The following is a 10,371-nucleotide window of genomic DNA, read 5'->3' on the forward strand; positions in this document are numbered from 1 at the left end:
TCTCTGTCAATTAAATAAATAAAATCTTTAAAAATAAATAAATAAATAAATAAATAAATAATACAATTTTAAATGCTTTTTCTTTTTTAGATTTTATTTTTAAGCCATCTCTACACCACTGTGGGGCTCGAGCTCACAACCTCAAGATTCAAGCGTCTCACACTCCCCTGACTGAGCCAGCCAAGTACCCCTAAATGCTCTCTCTTATTAAATTCATACATTTAGGGGTGCCTGGGTGGCTCAGTCGTTAAGCGTCTGCCTTCGGCTCAGGTTATGATCCCAGAGTCCTGGGATCGAGCCCCTCATTGGGCTCCCTGCTCAGCGGGAGGCTTGCTTCGGCTCCCACTCCCCCTGTTTGTGTTCCCTCTCACACCGTGTCTTTCTCTGTCAAATAAATAAATAAAATCTTTAAAAAAAAATCGTACATTTAGTTAATTCTTCAGGTAAAATTGCTTTACACAGTTTTTATTTCCCCTCAATTGTAAACTTTTGTGAAAAGATGCTTCACTTGATAACGTTAGATTATCAGGGTGACAAATTCATTTTGAATGATAATTGGGCTTTTTTGTTATAATTTAAAATTTTTTGTCAATTTCTTTTTGTAGTCAAAATATTACCTTTCTTGAAATGATTCAGTCACAAATTTGATCTCCGAAGAGATGACTTCCTGCGGGAATAGCAATATAAGTGTCTTAACTCACACGTCATTAATATTTCATTTCCAATTCAGAAAAAGTATAACCAATTTACCCAAGGGGCTTTATAACTGAGTTCTTACTGTGTTTTACAAAGAAAACCAATGTTGGGTTAGGGAGATATTTAGACAGATAATAAAAGACAGAAGTTCTCCAGCAAAATACCAAAGTCACTTTGAGGCCGAGCTGGGGAGAGGAGTAGGTGAGTGAAAATGGACACTCAAGGAAGACAAGGAAGAAAAGGAGAAAATTCTGCTGGGCGCCAGGCAAACTTCACTTTCCCCCACAACTCAGAGGTAGGCACTCTAATCTCTCTGCAGTGTGGCTTATTAGCAAAACAAAGACACTGCCTTTGTGACCTTAAGGTCCCCCAGTAGGGGACATAATCATGTGAGTATATAAAGAAAGATAAGGCCAGAAAGTTAGTGAGAGGTTTAGCCTGGGTGGGCTGGGGGCAGGGCAGTTTGCCCAGAGAAGGTGACTTTCAAGCCAAGAGAGAAAGGAGGCAACATTCCAAGCAGAAGATTGAGCCCAGAAACCCAAGCAGGCAGAAGCCTGTATTTCTTTGCCAGTTTCAGTATCGTCCATCCAATCTTTCGGGCTTCCCCTTGAGAACTTGCCCTCCCCGGGGCTCCTTCTCCCTCTCCCCCTTCCTCCCTCCCTTCCTTTAGCTCCACTGAAAAATGAAAGAGTAAGGCAATTATGTATCTAAAATGAGTCATAATTTTAGCTAGAAAAGAATAAGGTTAAGAACCACCGTGAGCTCCATTCAACCTGAAAAAGTGACCGTTATGTAAGGCTGCAGAGAAAAGCAGGACCCATTTATCTCCCATGCCAGACCAAATGAAGGCAAATGTCCCCAAATCCTTCCTGTAATGATTCCTATGTAGTTATTGTGGTGATTTCTCGATGGTTTCTCTGGTCTCCTTGTCTTCGACTTCTTGAAATCAGGTCTCCTGAAACTTGTTTCTGATGGGCTTTGCCATGGAGAGTGTTTTCCGTTTAGTTGTGGGAAGTGTGCAACTGTTGATCGATCCTAAGGGGAAAGGTCTCCTACCAACAGACAGTTTTTGTCTGGTTCTAAGTCAGTGTTTATTTTATCAGAGATTTAGTCTTTCCTTGGGTAACCTCCCTAGAAAATTCTCCTGCACTTGTACTTGTGAGATCTATAGATTATAAATTGTGCAATTAAGCAAAGCTGCAAAGAGACCGCAGAAATAGATGAAGGCGACAAGCCCCACTTCAAGGAAAGTGAACATTCAGAAGACAGGCTTTTTTGGCTTGTGACCCTGTTTTACAGCAGTCTTTCTTGTTTGTTTCTTTTTTTTTTTTAAGATTTTATTTTATTTATTTGACAGAGATCGACATAGCGAGAGAGGGAACAGAAGCAGGGAGAGTGGGAGAGGGAGAAGCAGGCTTCCTGCGGAGCAGGGAGCCCGATGCGGGGCTCCATCCCAGGACCCTGGGATCATGACCTGAGCCGAAGGCAGACACTTAACCGACTGAACCACCCAGGCGCCCCTTGTTTGTTTCTGTCTACTGAGGGATAGAAGGCAAGTCTGTTGAAGATGTGGTTAAAATGTCTGCCCTGATACTCCTGTAGAAAATAAAAGGACATGAAAATCTACCTTATAGATAAAACCAATGTGCTAGATTTGAAATTCACTACTTCACTCGGTGATATAGAAATTACCTAAAGAAGAACAGAGGGATACACACACACACACACACACACACATATATTAAGCATTAATTTTATATATTGTTAACTGTGACCCAGCCTATATTAATAATACAAGTAATTCCACAAAAAAACCATAATTCTATATGCTTGGGACTTCTTCCTCTTACTTTTTCTAAGCAAAAAACCTAAATTGCTTTGCTAAAAGGAGAGTACAAAAAAGCCTATATCGCTTGGCTAAAATAGGAGGACCCATAATGGAAATACTATTTATCCACTTTAGGAGAGGTAATGAGTCAAGATATGAGAAATTAATATCAAACATCAAAGGGACAGTTAAAAGACTGGATAGGAGACATCCTTGGTGTCATACTTTGTGTTTTGAAGCAAACTTTAAGCCTGATCAATATCAGCAATAAATTATAACATAATCTTGGAAAACAAGAGTTTCTTCAATGAACCAGAAAAGTTGAAGAATCACTGACAGAAATCAGCACTATGGATTAATTAACAAAGAAAAACAAAGTTGAATGTTGGGAGCAATCCCAGAAGAGCACCCAGCTCAGAAGCAATGGATGTAAGGAGCAGCATGCAGGGAGGGTGATGAATGGGAAGACGAAGGGGGAGGAGGTGGGTTATTTGGAGAACTGACTGGAGGATTTGCCCATGGACAAACACTTGCATGTGGACACTGGTGCTGGAAAGGTACATCTGGAAAATTATACATCCCCATGGGCACTGGAAGTGTCTGTACTCAGAGGAGAAACTAACAGTAGACTCCTCTTGCCAATATGGTTTCTACTATCCACTCTCACGTCTCCCCAGAACATGAGATATGACTGGCAGGTGGCCAGAAAATTTCAATACAAAGATCAACAGAAACCAAGTATCACTAAGTTTTTAGGAAGAAACACTACCATAAAAAGACACCAAGTTGAATAAAAATAGAATAAATACCTCAAGAAATTCTGTTATAAAAGTTAACATCCTCAGAAAGATTTGAGAGGATATCATAGGAAAAAAATAACTACATATCTTGGAAATTTTAAATGTAATAGATAAGTATTAGCAAAAGGATGGGGCACCTGGGTGGCTCAGTCGTTAAGCGTCTGCCTCCAGCTCAGGTCATGGTCCCAGGGTCCTGGGATTGAGCCCCGCATCGGGCTCCCTGCTCGAAGGGAAGCCTGCTTCTCCCTCTCTCATCCCCCCCGTTTGTGTTCTCTTTCTCACTGTGTCTCTCTCTATCAAATAAATAAAATCTTAAAAAAAATAATCTAAGTATTAGCGAAAGAGTTGAATAAACAAAACTAAAAGCGAAGTATATCTAGGAGGGAATGAAAATCCGATTTGCAATAAACTGGCAGTGCTATTTAGTACTGGCCTTTGAGGATATGGAACATTCCTTCCCTTTATTTACATCATTTACATTTTTCAGTTAAAACTTGTAGTTTTCTCTTAAAAAATAAAACAATAAAAGAAATAAAATAAAAATGAGATTTCCAAAGGAAACCATTTTCTCATAAAAGAAGGTATAAGTCCATTAACTCACTATTGAACATCAGCAACTGATACTTGTTAAAACTGAAGGAGAAAAAAAAAAAAGGACATCAGCAGCAGCCAGAGTGTGCCCATGATCATTTTGGAAACAAGAGAATAATTTTATAATAGAAACCTCTTTCATATTCTGGGGCTTTACCAGTGGTGACTTGCAAACATTTGAACCATAACTCACAGAAAGAGATGTGCGCAACCCGGGGCATATATCCACATATGTACAAACAAGGGTGTCATAGAACAACACTTGTTTTCTGATATTTTCCATCTTGCCATATTTTCCAAAAACCTTGGGGTTTTTTTTTAAAGATTTTATTTATTTATTTGAGAGAGAGAGAGTGAGAGAGAGAGATCATGAGCAGGGGGGAGGGATGGGGGGGAAGCAGACTCTTCGCAGAGCAAGGAGACCGATGCAGGACTCAATCCCAGGACCCTGGGATCACGACCTGAGCTGAAGGCAGACACTTAACCGACTGAGCCTCACCCAGGTGCCCTGGTTTCACTCTTTATGCCTATTAGATTTTGAGTTATGCATGACTTTTTATAAATCTGCAAAGACCATCTACCATAGCAACATTCATTTATGATACAAGGAAGTTTGTCTCTGGATCTCACTCCTCCAGGTTGGGAGAGAGAGCTGGCCTGGATAGTAAGCCTGCCCCTTAACATAGGGAAGGGTTTCTTCTCCCACTCCATACTCAGCTCTAAGTAAGCCCTCTATACGTGTGCTACTAGAAAGAGGAGGTCGTATAAAGTGGTGCAGCTTTAACACAAGCTAACTGCTACTTTGGCACCTAGGGATGGCAAGGTGAATGGCCTTGTTTCTCTGTCCCAACAACTGCATCCATGCATCCATTGGTCATGCCCAAAGAATATAACACTTAAAAAAAAAAGTGTGCAGCTAGAATGGGGTGTGACCTAATGAGGCTTTTTCACCTCATCAATCATGAAGATGTTTTGCTGATATCCTTATTAGAATTAATAAAAACCTAGATCCCTCAAACTTCTACAGATTGCCTACTTCTTGGAATCGCTGATGTATTGTCCTAATTCAGCACAGGGCAGTGGTATCCAGGACTAGAACTGCTTGCCAGAGGTCCATATGCATGAAGGGCTGGGAGCCTCCTCCTGAGAAAGAGCCTCTACTAAGGGAAGAGGGAACCATGCCCAAGAGGCTTGACCCAGGAGCAAAGTCCTCAACCCTGGAGAGGAGGAGAAGAATGCTCCCTGGGAGAGCACCAAGCCTCTTGCTCACATCTCGGTCTGAAACAGTCTCCGTGGTGACTACCCATCTTATAGAGGTGGGAAGGAAGGGGTTGGGTAGAGAGGGGCTGTAAGTTAAATACAAAACAGGTAGTTCAGTAAAACTTCCTTGAGACAAAGAGGCAACACAGCGCCAGGTAATTCTGGTTTTAAACCCCAAAATACCAGTTCAATCATGTACTGGTCTTAGCACTTGGTCAAGTTAAACCTCCTATGCCTCAGTTTCTTCATCTGCCAAGAAGCGTTAGTAATTGTACCTACCTTGTTGAGTATGATTAAATGAGATACGAAAAACAAGCATTTAGCATAGTGCCTGACACAGAAAATCATTCAGGAGGTGGTATTGGTCATGATTAAGAATTGTACGCACTGTCACAGGTCTCAAGGTAGTGCCAACACATAGAGGGAGAGAGGTACCTCCTCCACTTTCCAAATGAATACTGGTCTGGGGAGCTTTGTCACCTCAATGTCCACGTCTGCAACAGGAGACAAGCAAATAGGGTCCAGGAGAAGAGAAGAGGTGTTAGAAGAAATTTAGCGTCATTAGGGGGGTTGTCTTATTCAAAACTGTATCTTGGTATTTAGCACCATACATATAGCATCCCAGGAACTCAGAAAGTCCTTGTTAGATAAATAAATGAGTGCTTAGGGGCACCTGGGTGGCTCAGTTGGTTAAGTGTCTCCCTTCTGCGGGGGTCATGATCCCAGGGTCCTGGGATCGAGCCCTGAGTTGGGCTCCCTGCTCAGTGGAGAGCCTGCTTCTCCCTCTCCCTCTGCTGCTCCCCTTGCTTGTGTGCTCTATTTCTCTCTCAGTATGTCAAATAAATAAATAAATAAAAAATCTTAAAAAAAAAATGAGTGCCTAGGTGAATGAACCAATGGATGAATGAAAAGTCTGAGACAAGCCGTGGCTGGGAGCACGTGGGAAAGCCATCCTGCATCCTTGGGGGTTGCTTTGCAAGGAGCTGGTGTTGAGTGGCAGCAGATGGGCTAACGCTGCTTGTGGTGCAGGAACAGTAACAGTGATTACAACAGCAAAGACTTTACATTCTTCTACCCTGCCTTTAATCTCAGGTGTGTAAGCCATCATCGGCATCAGCATTAGTCATTGGCATCGACACTTCTTTGAGGTTACCTCGGTAGGTAATTTTACTATCCTTTTTATGGACTGAGAAGCTACAGCAAAAGTATAGTGATATGCCCAGGGTCACACGACAAATTAGAGACAAAATCCAAGACTCCTAAATCATTCTTTCAGGCTTGCAGGCATTCATCCTCCTGCTAATTAATATTAGGGACATTCGGGTCATGGGGAGCATATTTTATTAGGTTAGCATTTATGCACCCTCATAAACATTGTTTTTTTAGGGATAAGACAATGGGTTCATTAGGATTAAAATTTAAATAGCCAATGTATTCTTCTTCAATATGGATATATCATGTGCTGTCTGTAACATTTTCTTACATTCTTTTTTTTAAATTTACTTTCCATCCACCTTTCCTTTTTTTTTTAAGATTTTATTTATTTGTCAGAGAGAGCGAGAGAGAGTACGTGAGCAGGGGGAGGGGCAGAGGGAGAAGCAGGCTCCCCACTGAGCAGGGAGCCCGACGTGGGGCTCGATCCCAAGACCTTGGGATCACAACCCAAGCCGAAGGCAGACGCTCAACCTATTGAGCCACCCAGGTGCCCCCATTTTCTTACATTCTATCCTCATGTTCATTTCATTTTTAATTGGGCACAGAACCTCAGTAACTAATGATATCAGCATAGATAATAAGGAGTAAGAAGGCAGATGGAGAGGCAGCCTGAGACTGAAGAAAAATTGCCTTCCGGGGCTTTGGGCTGAGCCACAGGAAGAATGGCTTCCTCCTTGAACAAGGATCTCCCCCTCTCCCTTCTTCCCTTCCTTTTGTTCTTCTTTCTAGTCAAGAGGCAGCCTATGAACTGCTGCGTCCTTTAGTGTGTTTTATTTCAAGAGAAGTGAGGCGTGCAGGGAAAAAGCCTCAGCTGGGCAAGTCACGTTAGTTCTTGGGGGTTTCAGTGTCTCTAGCTTTAAGATGATGAGGCTGGTGGGATGATGTCAGGGGTCCCTCTGAGCTCAGCCAACCCTCTCTTTATCTCTTCTTGACATCCGCTTACGTGCCATGCTTCAAAAGAAAGGTGTATTTTATCCATGTCAGCAAAGATACTTTGCCTGTATATTCATTTGAATGTTCCTTGAAGCCAAAACTTTGTCTGATGGCCCATGACTTATTTTATTTTCATTTGTTTATCTCTTTCTTCCCCTTGTTCGTGGAATTCCAACAGTCTGAGAATCCAACAATCAAGATTCTTCTCAGATGTCTGCATTGTACCTAGTTTATATGAAATATAATCAAATAGGGATTTTTATGTGAAATTTCCTTCTTTCTGATTAAGATTAATTGCCTCCCTCATGTAAGTGCTTTCTAGTGATTCTCAAATAGCACTATAATCATGGCTTTTTTATATATAAAAGAGAACTATAGAAAGCAACATCTTTGTAATTAATCCTGATACAAAACTGTGAAGGGCTTAAACAAAATCTCATACATTTGGACAGTTCTAGGAACAGATCTCATCTACATTGCTCTAAGTAATTTGCACAGGTAGAAAAAGATTCCATCCAGCCTGTTAATTACCCCAAACTCCTGCTGCTCTCTTCTCTCTCACCAAATGGGCTAGCATTTCTGAATTCCTTTCAAGTGCCCTTTTAAAGGATTATTGTGAAACTACAGACTTTTATGTGAAATCTGTATGGATTTCTGCATGGGACATACTTAATGTTCTAAATCCACCTAACACAGTCCATTAGTTATGTAAACAGAATTAATGTTAAAACAATGTTCACTTTGGTAGACACTAATGACATTTCTTCTTCTTAGATAATAACCATGCAATCCTTTTTTATTATTTCTGCAAGGTGTTTTGTTTGTTTGATTGTTTTTTGTTTCCAATCTGGCATATCTAACACACCTTTAAATCTGTGAACAGGGATGCTCCTGCTTAATTTTGCAGGAGACCTAATTGTCCAGGAATAGATCAAATATATCAACCAGGTTTGTGTTTTACGTAAGCCAGAGGCCAGAGCTGAAGGGCTTAGGCTTTGTTTTCTAATCTCTTTTAGGATCATATTACCTCGCATGGAGAGCCAACCATCTCTATCACAAAACATCACAACGATTGAAATGCCCTCAGCTACACCCGGGGACAGTTTGGACCAGAAAAAGCGAACGCATCCCATGTCCAGTGGAAAGGACAGCAAGAAGTGTGTAAACGATTGTTTATGGAAGGCAGTGAACTTCTGAGTGAGAAAAACCTGTTCTTTGTTCAACAGCGCGCAGAGGAACGTGTGCTTCCAAAACAGTGAATTGAGTTAGTTCCTGGAGCCAAGAGAACAGACGAGCCTGACATTTTACAAACTGCATCACTAAATCAAGAGGACACGCAGTGCAGACTCCCACCATACACTGCTCTGCGTTGCCTTTCTCCGGGGTTGCTGTGAGGACGGGGAGGATAACCCAGCCCTCCTCCCTGTTTTTCTTTCAGTACAAATGAAGTCAAGGGCAGCGCTGACAGCCCCAGGAGGCGGGCCGGCTGGGCACGGTCGGCGAGGTGCAGAAGTCCTTCCGAAATGTTATAAATGCGGATCTGACTCAAAGGCTCTGACACAAGATGAACTACCCAAACCAGGTGGGACTTGTTTTTCCGTGCACGACTGAGCACGTAGGAATTTCACTTGGGTTTACGAACCCAGAGCATATATTGATTTATTTCGTGGAAAACAACACCTTCTTCTCTGTCACAGTCCTTCTTCGAAGCAGTTTCCTATGAATTAACGTCACTCTCGTGGGCGCTTTTTCCTTGTCAAGCTGTGTTGGATTAGAAACACGCACACTCAATAGAAAGCAGCGTGAAATAATTGAGAGAGGTACAAAGAAGGAAATAAAAATTGCCTTTACTATTCTCACACAGAAATAACCACTGGAGGCCTCGGATTTGTTTTCTTTCTCATTTATTTATTCTGACTTCTTCAAAGGCTTCCTATAGTTTAACTTCAAAGCATCCCCTCAAACGTATTGAGGTCAGGAACTATGTCCGTTTCGCTGATAAGGAAACTGAGGCCCACGGAAATCCCATGACCTGGCTAGTGGGGCCGCGGAATACCAACCAGAGAGCCCAAGCTGGCCCCACAAGGCCTCACAAGGCCCCACAAAGCCCCACAAGGCCTCACAAGGCCCCACAAAGCCCCACAAGGCCTCACAAGGCCCCTCAGGCCACTCTCCTTGCTTCTGTGGTCGGCTGTGTTCCTCACAGGGAGAGAGGACTTTTTGTCCCCTCAGTGATGACAATTACACTCACTCCTCAGTCTTCACAGGTGCCCTACTTGCTAAAACTTATTCTAACCCGGAAGTCAATACTTGCCATGTCTGACCTACTCGCAGACAGGCAGCCAAAAATTCGGAGTCGCTCTTGGCATATGTTCTTAGCTGAGCTCAGACAAGGGGACACTCTGCTTTCTCATTACAGCTCTCAGACTGCAAACAAGTGTCCTTTCCGTGGTCCATTTAGTGCCACATCGTTTGAAGTTTTGCACTCTTGTTGTCAATTTTGCTGTTTAAAATGGCCCCCAGGTGTGGTGCTGAAGAGCTCCCGAGGGTCCCTAACGCACAGAGGACTCCTGTGTTAGGTGTGGTTCCTTCAGCGGCGCATTATGGAGCTGTTGACTATGAGTTCACACGTAAAACTGGTCACATATTGGTTGGTTGATAAAAATCTTACCAGAAGCTCACAGATTACACCTGGGCGTAATGGTTCAGGATTTGCTAACTCGAAGTTTACAGTGAGTTTGTAGAACGACCATGAGTAAGTAGAAACTGCTGTATTATTATTGTAGCTACTGCTGCTATTGCCTAATAATAAAGGCTGCGGCTTCTCAGAGAATTCCAGCTTACTTTTTAGCCTTACACAGGAGGGTCAGACCTTCAGTTTCTACTTCTTCCTGCTGTGGATGCTAGGGAGCTACCATTCCACTCTTAGCACCCTCAGCAGGACTGCTGGCCCCTGCTAGCAATTAATCATGGTTCCAAACTCTGACACCTGTTAACTGAAGTGCTCCTGTCTCATGCCTGGTCTTCTGGAAGCATCAGGCCAGCCCA

Source organism: Eumetopias jubatus, unplaced genomic scaffold (genome assembly GCF_037043125.1).
Source record: "Eumetopias jubatus isolate StellerSeaLion01/CBP00866 unplaced genomic scaffold, mEumJub1_p1.0 scaffold_3, whole genome shotgun sequence".
Lineage (NCBI taxonomy): Eukaryota > Metazoa > Chordata > Mammalia > Carnivora > Otariidae > Eumetopias > Eumetopias jubatus.